This window comes from Rhinolophus sinicus, chromosome 4 (genome assembly GCF_057876585.1).
Source record: "Rhinolophus sinicus isolate RSI-liver-muscle chromosome 4, RSI-T2T, whole genome shotgun sequence".
Lineage (NCBI taxonomy): Eukaryota > Metazoa > Chordata > Mammalia > Chiroptera > Rhinolophidae > Rhinolophus > Rhinolophus sinicus.
In genome coordinates this window covers 12,521,472-12,535,430 of record NC_142504.1, presented here as the reverse complement: position 1 = coordinate 12,535,430, position 13,959 = coordinate 12,521,472, and the positions used below count along the sequence as shown (strand labels likewise).

Sequence of the window (13,959 nt, the reverse complement as noted above, 5' to 3'; positions counted from 1 at the left end):
TTTATCCTTGCTATAAATATAAGCCTATACATTGTCAAGCTATAAACATGAATAATGAAGAAACCAGCCACGGTCTGTTTGAGGGACATACTTTAACCACAGTTGCTACAGAATCCGAACCTGGAGACAGGTTGCAATGCATGGATGAGATGGTCGCTGCTGGCATTAATGAATGTCTCCCTCACCTGTGTGCCTATGTACTTCACACAAGCCTCCACTCCAGACCAGTCACTCCTTTAGCCTTAGAGACCCTGCCGCGCTCACCAGGACACCCTAAGGGCCCTTGAGTGCCTGGCTCACTGTAGAAACTCACACATTGCATGGCTGAGTGAAGGGTCCATGAGCATCCTCTTAGCTCTTGCTCTGCCGGCAGGAATACCCAGGGTATGGGAAATACCGAATCCTCAGCAAACCACCCAGCCTCAGACACAACCTTCCTGCCGCTTCCAAGGGGTCTGAACTTGAAGTGTGACAGGAATTTGCTGGGCATACCGAGTTCTTCCAGCTCTTCAGACTTATTTCGGTTTTCAACCAGTCTGCTTCCTCACCCAGGCTTCTGCAGAAGCCTTCCCTGACCTCCCCCCAAGTGTGGATCAGGCGCCACCTCTGTGACTAACCCCTTTTGGTTCTGGATTGTAGTTGCCCACTAGTGGGTTTCCCTTTCTAGACCGTGAACTCTGTGAGGGCAAGAGGCGATCGTATTCTCTCTTTTGACTCCTCCTGGAGCACAGGACGGACTCGAAATACTTTGGAATAAATTGATGAAGGAGTGGGGTGTCCCCAGAGTGGCGGTGCTGCGCCGTGTGTCGCCCGCACCACGGGTCCTCCTAGGCCCCGCTGTCTCCGCAGCTAGGACTTGGGACTCTGTCCCGGAGAGGCGCGCCTGGTGGCTGGGACCCGCCTCCCGGGTTCCCGAGCGACCCCGCCCGCCTGTGCCGCGTCCCTGCGCGCTGGGCGGCGGCGGCTCCGGGGCAGGAGCCAGCGGAGCAGGTGGGGGCTACGGCCCCGCCTCCGCGTCCCGGCAGCACCAGAGCTGGTGGCTGGGGAGCGAGCCGGGCGCACCGAGCGCAGCACCGATCGCAGAGCGGCCGCAGCGGCGCCGCCTGGAACAGCGGCGCTGCGGGACGGAGCCCGGAGCCTGGAGGCGGCGGCAACGGCGGGGAGTCTGGCCAGAGCTCCAGTCCGCTCCGGCCCCGAGCACCGCCAGCTGAAGGTAGCGGCTCCGCGCGCGTGTCCGGGTCCATGTCTGAGGGTGGGGGGACGGGATGTCGTGGCGGCCGCTCGGGCCGGTCCCGGAGCGGGAGTGACCTCCGGCGGGGACAGGATTGCCACGCGCGTGCCCGTGTTCGAAGGACACCCAACCGGGGCTGTCCTCAAAGCGCTCCGCTGCCCTCTGCGCGGCGCCTCTGCGGCCCAGCGGTAACGGGATCGCGAAGGGAACCAGGTCACCGTGGGGTTACCTGGTGACTTCCCCCGACCCGACTCTCCAATGAATGGCCCCTGCCGCCGAGGCCGCCCTGGCCTGGTCCTTCGCGAAGCTCTCCCTTCCTCCCTTCCCGGCTTCACCCCCAGAACAAAAGGCTGGGGTCTCGCTGAGACGGGGGCTGTCGCGGGAAGAGCTGGGGCGGAGTAATACAGAGCTAAGAAATTGCAGAACTAGAGGTGGCTTTGGGGATACAGAAGCAGACCCCAATGAGGAAGCCAGTCTGCAGATGTGGAGTGACTTGCCCAAGGTCGCACAGCTCGCGGTGACTGGGCAGGGGCCAGAGCGCAGGTCTCGGGACTCCTTTCCCAGTGCTCCTCTCCAAGGCCCTGAGGCCAGTAGCCTGTTCTCCAGGGGTTTAGGTCTGGACACAGACGGACTTTAAAGTCCTTTGGATAAGTCGGGGAGGAGACAGAGCCTATCCCCTTCCCCACTCCTCCAGCACACCCGGAGGCAGTGCGGGTAACAGGTTTGAGGGAGGGGGCACTGCCCAGCCCTGGCCTCGTGGGCAGGCAGGCAATAGATCGCAGGAACAGCGCCTTCTGAACGTGGAGTACCAGCCTCGTGGGTGTGCCTGCGGCGCGAGCGGGGGTGGCATGGGGACCGAGTGTGCGCTGCTCTCTGGAAAGAAGTTCTGCAAGGAGAGAACGCGAGAGCTGTTGCTGTTCCCGCCCCCCCTGGGGCGCACCAGCAAACTCCCGGACACTGGGGGTGTTTTGTGATGGGCTGCATTTGGAAGGAAATTTACTCTGTAGCAGTAAGTTGGGTGTCACTTCGCCTCTCGAGCCGCCTCAGGTCTTTGGCTGCAAAATGAGGGCCTAGTTCAGCATCACCTGTGTGATTTAGAAAGTTAGTGCCTCTCTCCTCTTTCCAGAATCCTTCCTCTCTTCAGAGGAAGGATTAGAAGAAGTACATTCTTGTGGTCAGCAATAGTAATTAGCAGTGAGCTTCCATCCTTCCCTGATTTTTTTTTTTTTTTTAAACTTTAAGCAAAGCTAATCATGGCAATAGAGATTAGAAGAGGGGCTGCCTTTGGGCTTTATAATTACCTGGACAGGGCACGAGGGAGGCTTTCCGGGCACTGGAAATGCCCCCAACCTTTGCTTAAGTACGGGTTACACAAGTGTACACGTATCAGAATTTATGTAGTTATTCCCTTGAGATTTGTGCACTTGACTTATGTAAGTTTTATCTCAATAAAAACACAAATTTTTAAATGCTAAAGTCCACTCACTGTGGTAGCACACAGTGCTACTAAACTGCACACAGATTAGTGCAGTTTTCCAGTCAATGCATTTTAGAGATACATTTAAAAACCACAGAAACCAAATCAGGAAAAAACAAAAAGGACAGGGAGCAAAAGAAATTTGAGGAATTACAGGAAATGAAATATACACTGCAGGGGGCTTTACCAAATGCCTTTGTATGCATCACTGCACGTGACTCAAAATTCTTTAAGGGAGATACTGTTGTTGTGCCTTTTTGCAGATGGGAAAATAAAAGGTCACAGAGACTAAATGCCTTACTCAGAGGAGGCAGGGTTAAGAACCTGGATGCACAGACGTCAGATTCACACATGCAACCACAAACAGGCAGTTTTCAGTGACCTGAATCAGGTTAGAGCCATTAGGGAGACAGAGTGTTGAAGGCTAACTTCTCCGTGTTCCCTTTTTGTCCCTTTCCAGGAGTCTTCTGTTGTTTTCCTCTAATTGTGAGTGTGAGGTAGTGTCATAGACTGCAGTTCGCCAGCAGCAGAAGGGATGGAGGCTGTGTGTGTCTCGGAACAGACAGTTTTAGGAACAGGAGAAAGCCAGCTGGTCCAACCTGGCAAGTCTCTTTTTAGGAGATGTATTGTTCAGAAACCATAGAGCACAGGTTGTGATTTTGCAGTCACTCAAACACAGACACAAAGAATAAAAAAATATAACCTTCAAAAGATCTGAGAAACCAAAATGTAATTAACTCTAGAGGAGAACATATAGAATTTTCACCAGGGAGGAACAGTCAACTTTCCTACATTCTAGACTTTATAAATATATGTTCATTAATGCTTAAAAAAAAATACGAAAGTAACTTGGCAGAAGGAAGGAAATTTGTTTTCTAGCAAACATTGTTATAAATGTCCACTAAATTTGATGCAAAAATATTTGAAACTTTAGGGTACGGTATTATAATACTTAGAGAGAAATCTTGAGAGATTTGTCCTAATGCGCAGTCTTCTAGCAATTTTATACTTCTGCCTACAATTCAGAACTTAGAAAAGTAGACATATGTTTGTTTTTACTAGCCAGCTACACATTGCAGAGTTGAATGTTTGTCTTATTCTTGGAGTTAGACAGTTTGGGTTTGAATGAGCTGGATGAAGTGGGGCAACTGGCGAGGTCTCTCTGGGTGAATCTGCTCAGCCGAGTGCCATCCGGCAGGATTATGCATCATCAAGTTATCTCTAGGCAAGTTTTCCCTTGTCACAGTATTGCTCCCGCCATCTGGCTGCTGGAATATTTAGAAAGGAACCGTAATGTTTGACTGACTTTGCTGATAGCATGACAAAACAAACTGCGAAAGGGAACTCTTAAATATGAGTTAGGGTTGGTGAGAAAATGATTAATTCCTTCTTATTTAACCACAGCACAACACCGAAGAGACGTACGGCTCCCAGCTGATGCTGAGCAGGTGCCGCACGTGTGTTTTCTCTCTGGCTTCCGCCAGTAATGCACTTGAAACTCCCCCCTTTGCAATTCTAGTTGGGTCTTTCCTGAGACCTGTTCAAGCGGGAACTTGACCCGTTATGCAGCCGGGGAAACGTAGAGTGCACTGCCATGTTGACATGCCAAACAGGTAAAGTGAAGCAGAGCAAATGTGGCAGAAATGCCAGGCGGGCATCATGTGGGCCAGGCACTGTGGAGGAAGATTTTCAAGTGCATCTTGAAGGAATATTCATCTGATGTGGGCGATGTGTTCCAGCAAGGCACTGAATCTGAGCTGGTGGCATCCAGAAAAGAATGCGAGGCCTGCCCGTGGACTGTAAGTTAGTCAGCTCCTGGGAGGAGGCAGGGGAGGTAGTATCCAGCCTCGGTTCTTGAGCTTCTGAGGACATGTGTCGTGTGAGTACACGAGTATGTCAAAGCAAGGCGCCCAAGCTAAAAGCTCACACTACAGAACATTTAGTATGCTGGGCTAGGCTAAGCACTATGTGTGTGTGAACTCATCACAACACCCCTATGGGGGAGCTGATTCTTCTTTCTCCCATTATCAGTTAGGACGCAGAAACCAAGAGCTAAACTGCTTTCAGAGTGATGATGTCACACCCTGCTCTGGTCTGCTATCAGCCCACTCAGAACCCCAAGGTGCCCTTTACCTGCCTGACTCAACCTTATTGCACTTGAGTTCCTGGAGGGCGGGTACTGGATCCACTTCATCTCTGTTCCCAACGCCTGCATCATGCCTGGCCCATGATGGGTACTGAATAAATTAGTGAGTGAGTGAGTGAATGACTGAATACCTTTATGATCCAACATGAAAAGCTAATTATTTTTGGATTATCTGTCCTTTTGACTTTTACTATCTCATTCTCGTCTGCTGATATGGATCACCAGGCATGATTGTATGAATGATGAATGAGAAGTATAATAGATGTATAATACATCTCCGTTAAAGCTGAAGGATGCTAAGCTCAGCCTATAATATCAGAAGGCCTCTACTTCTTTTAGAAATTAAATATTATTATTTCTTCAGTTGTAGAACTTATGTAATTCAGAATACCTGGATTTGAATCTTGCCTTCATCACTTATTTATTGTATGATTTTGGATAAATTACGTAACCTCTCTGTGACTCTGTTTGCCCATCTGTAGAATGGGCATCATGGTGGTACCCCATATTTAGGGTAAAAAGAGGTTCAGTGCTTAGGACAGTGCCTCGTTCATAGCAATGTTCAATAAATTAGAGTATTATTATTTTTATTATCTGATGATTTAAAACATTGTTTGCCTTAAATGTTCGCTGTTCCATAAAGCATTTGAGGAGTTTACAAAAATAGGTAGTAAACAACATAAAATGAATAGATGATGAAATTAGAGTGCAGAGAAACATACAGATTAGAAAGTAAGGTCAAATCAGAGTTATTTTAGAGAGCAAGAATATATCATACGGTGCAGGTAGTTTCTAGAGATGGGTATATTCTAAGATCTAATGTTGTTTCTGGAGATGGAATTAAAAATTTGTCCGAGCTTCCCTGTAGCTAAAACAAAGAGGAAAACACAAATAGCTGTTACTCGATCCACAGTGACCATGAGATAAAAACAGATCAGTTACCCAGCTTTTCCTGGTCCTGAAACCTGGGATAACTTTCTCCTGGCAGGTCTTCAAAGCTGTCACTGTGGCCACAGAGGTCTAAGTCTTCAACATGGTCCCTGCCGGGAAGACATTTCTGGCAGAAGGCAAGAATAAGTGTTTCCTAGAATGTTACTGACAGTGGTTCCAGAGACATAATCCCAGAGCACAGCCCAGTGAAAGCTGTTCTGTGAAGGGCCAGGAGACTGTGGCTCCAGGAGGTGCTATTTCCTCATCATCCGAGTTTCCTGGGTGCCTGGGAAAGTAGAAAGGTTCTTTTTCCAAAGATTATAATTCTTGTGAAAGCCAAGGGAACAATCCCATTTTTAAGAATATTTGCTCTGGCAGAAACTATTTAAATGAACCGGATCAGTATACCTCGTCCAGAAAAAGTCCAAAGAGTGTCATCGCGCGCATATACTCATTAACAGATAAGTACACATTTGTGAATTTTCTTCTTACTGGTGGTCCCATAATCTCCCTTTAGCTGTAAATTTTATCACCATGTTTGGGAAAAGAAAACTCCAGTGCTCTCTGCTCTCTCTTAAGCCCCTTATTGCTTTCAGTGCTTCTTGGTAGTAAGAATAAATAATATTTTAGTATATTTAAACTTTTCTTTTTAGTAATTGAAATAATGGTTTTATATACATATACATATATGTATATATGTACATATATACACACTATAAATGTGTGTGTGTGTGACTTGTATCAGTTCGGATTGCATTCGGCTGCCAAAACAGCACAAAAGCAAACAAAACAATGCACACATCAGAATGTGGCTTAAGCAGATACAAGTTTATTTGCCTTGTGGAACTGGACTCCCAAGAAAGGTAGTCCAGGGCCAAGGCGGAGCTCAAGCACTGCTATCAGCGACTCAGCCTCTTTTCATCTGCCTGCTTTGCTGTCTTTAGCCAGTAGAACCTCCTCCTAAATCTGGTTGCCTCCTGCTCGCAGGATGGCTGCTGCATCTCTGGGCTTCCATCTGTGGTACAGGCAGGAAGACAAGGGGCATTGAAATAGCTAAAGCGTGAGGGTCCTTCCATGAGAGAGGTTTGCTGTTTTCGTCAGCAAGGGATGCCCTCCCCCAGGAACTTCGGCCTTCATCTCACTGGCCAGAATGGTGTCACGGGGTGACTCTAACTGTAAGCGAGTCTGAGAAATCAAGTCTTTTCAGCTGGGCAAATTGCAACTGCCACCCCTCCACCCCCCTCAAATTAGGGGCTCTGCTATGAGGCAGAAGAGGGAATGGTTATTGAGTAGGCGACCAGCAGTATCAGCACCTGCCTTCCTTCCATTATTAGCCATACCCCAACGTCATTAGAAATTACAAAAGGTGACTCAGTAATCTAAAATGTTATACGTTTCTAGTTCGCATACAATTAGCGTTAGAGAACGAAACACACCCAACGGCCTTATGGAAAGATTCCTAAACCGCTGTCACCAGCACTTCTTTCTGAATTTCAGATCTAAATTTCCACATGCTTCAAATTAAACTCACTTTTCCCTGCCCAGCCACCCCCGCCCTCCCTCCCCCCCAACACACACACACATACACTTTCTCCTGTCTTCCTTATTTGACACCAGATTGTCTTGGCAAGGGGCCTTGGGGTTATCCTGGGCCCTTCCTGCCCCCCTCCGAGATACCCTAATATTCTCCTTGGCGCTACTCCATGGCCTATTCTAATTCAAAGAAATATCCATCCTGGACCCTGTGGATTCCCAAATAGGTCTGCGTATTTGCTGCTGCTTCTCCCTCTAATTCATTTTCCACACATGGCCCCCAGGGTGTTCTTGTGAAAACACGAATGTCTAACACCTTTCCTGTCTTTAAAAGCCTACAAAATAAAGCTCAGACTCCTTGACAACCTGGCTCTGTGAGCTCCTGCTCACGGACTGGCTGTCACGCACGCACACATGGCATCGCTCTGCTCGCACCCTCCCCGCTCCCTTCAGTCAGGCGAGGCCTGGCTCCGAGATTTCTTATGCTTTTTATTTGTCCATAGCCCATGGAAGCAATTAATTACCCTTTTATTCATGTTTCCAAAGCCCTTTGTATTTCTAGTAATATTTCTTTTGCCCTGGATTCTGTTCTGCCTGATACTAATCATACTTCACCAGTTTTGTTTTGTGTGTGTGTGTGGTTTTTTTTTAAATAACAGCCTTACTGAGATATAATTCATACACCATGAAATTCACTCTTTAAAAGTATGCAATTAAAAAAAAATTTTTTTTAAGTATGCAATTCAGTGATTTTAGGATATTCACAGAGTCACACCACCATCCCTGTCATCTAATTCTGGAACATTTTCATCACCCCAGGAAGAAACCGATTAGCAATCACTTCCCATCTTCCATCTCCTCAGCCTGACCACCAGTAATCAACTTTTTATTTCTATGGATTTACCTATTCTGGACATTTCGTATAAATAGAATCATACAATTTGTGGCCTTTTGTGACTGTCTTCTTTTGCTTAACAGAATGTTTTTTGGGTTTATCTATGCTAACTATAGTATGCACCAGTACTTCATTCCTTTTTATTGTTGAACAATATTTCATTGCCTGGCTATACTGCAGTTTGTTTATCCACTCACCAGTTGATGGACATTTGGATAGTTTTCTACATTTTGGCTGTGATGAAAAATGTATAAACATTTATGTATACGTTTTTGTGTGGGCATCTGTTTTCATTTCTCTTGGATGGATACCTAGGAGTGGAATTGTTGAATTTTATGAGAACTCAGTTTAACAGGAAAAAGTTTCGAGGAACTTCCAAACTTTTCCAAAGTGGCCGCACCATTTACATCCACCCCAGCAATGTATGAGAGGTCTACACCAGTTTTTAGCGTCAACCTCGAGTACTGTTTTCATTCTTTTCCTTTCCAAGTTTTTAACATGATTTTGTTTTAGCTGTGTTTCTTATAAAGAAGATACAACTGGTGTTTATAAGCAGTTTGAATATCTGTCTTTTAGTAAAGGAATTAATCGTCTGTTTGCAGTTATTGTGATTACTGATAGATAGATACTCGAGTACTGTTTTCATTCTTTTCCTTTCCAAGTTTTTAACATGATTTTGTTTTAGCTGTGTTTCTTATAAAGAAGATACAACTGGTGTTTATAAGCAGTTTGAATATCTGTCTTTTAGTAAAGGAATTAATCGTCTGTTTGCAGTTATTGTGATTACTGATAGATGGGAACTTATTTTGTCCTTTTCTATACATTGGTTTTGTTGATACCTCTTCTTTTGTTTTCCTCCTTTTTCACCTTTTCCTAGAAAAGGGCCTGGCACATAGTAACTTTCAATACCTAAGTACAATAAGCTATAATTTGTGAATAGGAGCCATGTGTCTACAGATTTATTTATTCATCAAATATTCATTGATTACTGCAATTCATGTTTATCGTTTCGCTCGGTGGCTGCATAGTACCTACCATAGAAAAGAAGCTCAGGAAACATTTGCTCCGTTGTATTCACTATGCAGAGTCTGACGCGCATGTCAGAAGCTGGGTGGAACAGTGGAAAGTGCACAGCCTTGGGGGTCAACTCGCTTAGGTTGGATGTGGTTTGTATGTTCCAGTTATTTGATCTTGGGCTGATTACTTTGCATCTTTAAGCCTTTGTTTCTTCATCGGTGAAATGGGGATAATAACATCGGTTGTGCAGAGTTTGGAGCAAGGGGATGAAAGATAATTATGTAAATAATAATCGGAGTTCCCAGTATCGAGGATCCAATTAGTACATGTGAACTGTGGTTTTGTTAGTGAACGGCTTAACAAACTGCTCTCCCAACCATGTATGTCAGTGTTAAAACATCAATTACATCTACCCAGGGAATAAACTTATAGTAAAATATGACATTAGCCCCTTTGCTATGTGTCTGACATAAATTATAACTGCCCTAATCGAGCAAGGGACATTTTTTTTCCTCATACAGTAGAACCAAGAAAAAGTACTTCGTACTTCCTTCTAATGACAGCAATAGATTTTAAGTTTCCAGGGTCCCTTGAAGTTGTTGTTTATTCTAACAACAACTTAGGCTTTTAAAATTTTGGATGAAATATTTGTGTTCAATCGTGCTGCTCTCCAGCAAATCAGAGGAAAAATAAAGTAGCTTCAGAAACAGATAATTGCATAAGACAAGAGAAGCAGGCAAACATTTTCCTTAATTTAAAATGAATTTTCTGCACATTTTAACAGCTTTTGCATCCTTTTTTTTTTTTCTTTCTGGTTTTCAACCAAATGTGTATGTCCTAAAGCTTTAGAAATTCACCTGCAGACTTCTAGAAAGAAGCTAAAGGGGATCTGGGTTTATGCCTGGTACTGTGTCTTTTTGCATTCATGGATGCTCAGTGAATTTTACGTGATGCTGAAGTCATTATGACTTTATCCATTTAAGTTACATTTGCCGAAGAATGATGGGCCACGATACCTGTTCCATAAGCTCCAGGGATGCAGTCTTTTGTGGCTGGAGAAAGAAAGCCACCACCAGGTGTTCTTTCAGAGTGTTCTCCTGTGTTGTCACATTTAATGATTGACAAGGATTGGTTACAGCTGGCACCAGATCACAAATGATTCATGTCTAGTGGACAAACGTGTCTTAAAACTGTTCCTCAGTGTGTGCTCACCATGCAGTAACAGAACAATTAACTAAGGGGTTCTGGCTTGGTTGGAGCAGAGTTTGTTCTACTCTTGGCTATTTTCTGAGCACACTTGGTCAGTCACCTCTGACATGTGTGGGTGGCTGTAGGGGTGATTCCAGCTGTCCTGGAGCTCTGTGCACAGGGCCAGCCCAGCAAAGCCCTCTTTACCGTTCTTTGTGGATCTAGCAGCCGCTCACCTGAACCAAATGGTCAAGACACATTTATGTTTTTCTTTTTCTTTTTAATTAAGTTTATTGGGGTGACATGGGTTAGTAAAATTATATTGGTTTCAAGTGTACACTTCTGTATTACATCATCTATATATTGCATTGTGTGTTCACCACCCAGAGTCGGTTCTCTTTCCATCACCGTATATTTGACCCCCTTTACCCTCTTCTACCACCCTTGCTCCTAAGACAAATTTATGTTTTTCTTCATTCACTTGTTTTTTTTTACCTTTTGGATCTAGAGAGGTCTCCTAATTCAGATAGTGCAAAACATTTTTAAAAATACTGCTTCACAATAATCCCAAGTAAAGAAGGCAACCCAGAACTTTAATTTTTTTTCTTTAAATTAAAGTTTATTGGGGCGACCAGAACTTTAATTTTTAAAATTAGTTTTTCGAATAGGTAATGATAATAATGCACATGATACATACTTCAAATAATGTACAAAGGATGTACAGTGTAAAGCAAGTCTTTCTCACACCCCATTCTCGACCACATGCTGTTATACATTCTTGCAGAGATATTTCATACATATATACATATAAGTATATATATATATATATATATATACATATAAGTATATATATATATATAAACCTACATATATATGTATAGATATATATGGTATATTTATAGGTATACAAATATAACACAAATAAAAAGGCATGGTCATTCAATGTATACATTTTTTGCTGCCTGCTTTTCTCACTTAAAATGCAATCCTTCCATATTGTTACATATAGGGCTGCCATATTCATTTTAACAGCTACCTGGTATGCCATTAAAAGGTATAAACCATAATTTTAGTAACCACTTCCCAGTCAATCATTATATAGATTATATCCAGCCTTTTGCTATTAAACATAATGCTTCAATGAATGTCACTGCACACATTATTTTTCACACAGGTAAGTGTATCAGTAATATTTAAACATAAATTCCTAGAATTAAAAAGATTATTTAAAACTTTTGATATATTTGCTTATTGCCCTTTACAGAAAGTAATCCTAATTTATATTTCCACCAATAATTATGAGAGTCTGATTCTCTGCACTCTCTCCAACACATTTATCAAACTTGATCTTGGCCAATCTAAGTGAAAAATGGTATCTTAGTGTGGTTCTGACTTGCATTGTCTCGTTATAAATAAGGTTGAGCATCTTCAAATGTTTTTAAATGCCATTGTATTTCTTTCTCTGTGCAGTGTTTGGCCCATTGTCCATTTTCTTATTGGGTTATTGATCGTTATTATGGGTTTGTGGGAACGTCTTACATAGAAAATAAAGGAAATCAGCCATTTAACTGTAATTTTTATTTTACTGTAATTCTCCCTCAGTTTGTAGTATGATTTTTTTTGTTTTAATGTCATTTTCCTCCAATGTATAGTATGCCTTTTGACTTTGTTTATTGTGGTCTGATGTCTGCATATATGTACCTATTTTTGCAGAAACTTTTCTTTTATATCCTTCCTGACTGAGAATACTTAAACATTTTTTCTATATTTTGTTGTAGTATGATTCTAATTTCGTTTTTAAAAAAAATTTTTAAATTTTGTTTCTTTGGAATGTATTTTAATGTAAAGCCTGTGATCCTTACATGGTTATCTTTTCTTTTCTCAAATTGCTACCTTATTTTCTCAATAACTTTAATTAATAACTCATCTTTAATTAATACTGATATACAGCATCTTTCCTTGTTTTAATCAGAGCCAGATTTTCAAAAAATTAGGTCTATTTCTGGACTCTCAGTTCCAATTACCTTACTATTTTTCCATATACCAGTACTGAATTTTTTAATGTACATGGCTTTATAATTTATTTGTTCTCAGTGATGTTGATTTTACATATGAACTTTAGAATCACCTTGCCTAGTTCTAAAGAACAAACAAGTTGGTATTTTCATTATGATCACCTTATATTTATAAATATAGAGAAAATTATCATTTATATGACATTCAGTCTTCCTACCCAGGAGTAGAATACACAGAGGGTGCCAAAAAAATGTATACACATTTTAAGAAAGGATAAAACTATTAAAATGGTAATACTCAATATATACCTATAACAAAAGATGAAAAAACTTTAAAACATTACTGAGACACAGTGAGGATATTGAAAACTACCAGGGGTGCCAAAACAAGACATACAAGTAATGTGTATGCATCCTTGTATACAAGTAATGTGTATACATTTTTTTGGCACCCCGGCAGTTTTCAATATCTTCACTGTGTCTCAGTAATGTTTTAAAGTTTCATGTCTGTCTTTTCATATTCTGTTAAATTAATGTTTAGGTAGCTTTGGTAAAGTTACTGTTGTAAACACAATTGTTTCTTCATAATATTTTCTAACAGTTATTGTTTATATGCAGGAATAGTTTGGGATTTTGTTTCTTGGTTTTGAAAAGCCACTTTCAAATTCTCTTATTGTTTGAAATAACTTGTCTATTGATTCTCTGAGGTTTCCATGTATATTGCCATATCATCTTGAAAAATAATTGAAACTCCTCCTTTCCAATTATTATATATTTTATTTGGTCTTTTATCTAATTGAATAGACTACTACCTCTAGGATAATGATAAATAGTAGTGGCAATAGTGGACGCTTTTGTCTGGTACCTGACTTTAAATGGAATTTATTTAGTCTTTCCCCATTTACCATGATGTGTTTTGAGTTATGTTATAAATATTTTGGAGCAGCTATGGAAAGGATCTTATGATTTTCTTCTTTTGTGCCTGTAATGTGATGAATTCAATCAGTAGGTTTTTTTTAGCGTTGAAACATCCTTGCCTTTAACCCCTACTTGATTGATATGTATTCTTTTTAGTGTGTTGCTGAATTCTGTTTACTTATACATATTATTTTTTGTCCTCAATATTCATAAGTGAGATTGGTGAGCAGTTCTCGTTCTTCTTTTTCTTTTTCTTTTTTTCACTCTGTCTTCCTCTGGTTCGGGTCTGATTGCTTCATGGTGATTAACCGCTCCTTGGAGGCAGAGTTCAAGCTGGAATCTGTCTGGTCTTCATGCTTCGTGATGGATCTTTGAGAACCTTATTTTTCTTCTGTTTAGATTTCTCCCTTGTTTCGGCCCATTTAATAATTCATATTTTCCTAGAAGGTTGTCCATTTCAATCCAGGTTTTCAGAGTCCTCTGCAAAGATTTGAGCGAAAGGTTTCCGTGTCTTCTATATCTGTTATCATTTCCTTTCCCATTCTCATGCCTTATTTTGTATATTTGTGCTTTCTCTTTTCCTCATTTTTTTGATTAGGTGAGATAATT

At 42.0% G+C, this 13,959-nt stretch overlaps 1 protein-coding gene across 3 annotated transcripts in view; it reads left to right on the top strand.

The window, feature by feature from the left end:
* The first annotated feature begins 642 nt into the window (after positions 1–642).
* The window catches only part of WIPF3 (WAS/WASL interacting protein family member 3), an 80,798-nt gene continuing 67,481 nt past the window's right edge, over positions 643–13,959 (top strand). For 2 of the 3 annotated variants that reach the window (XR_016021030.1, XM_074340930.2), the window contains exon 1: positions 974–1,213. The gene's annotated coding sequence lies outside the window, so the exon portion shown is untranslated. Of the gene's footprint in view, positions 1,214–13,959 lie in introns of all 3 variants that reach the window. The other variant, XM_074340929.2, reaches the window with a different exon arrangement.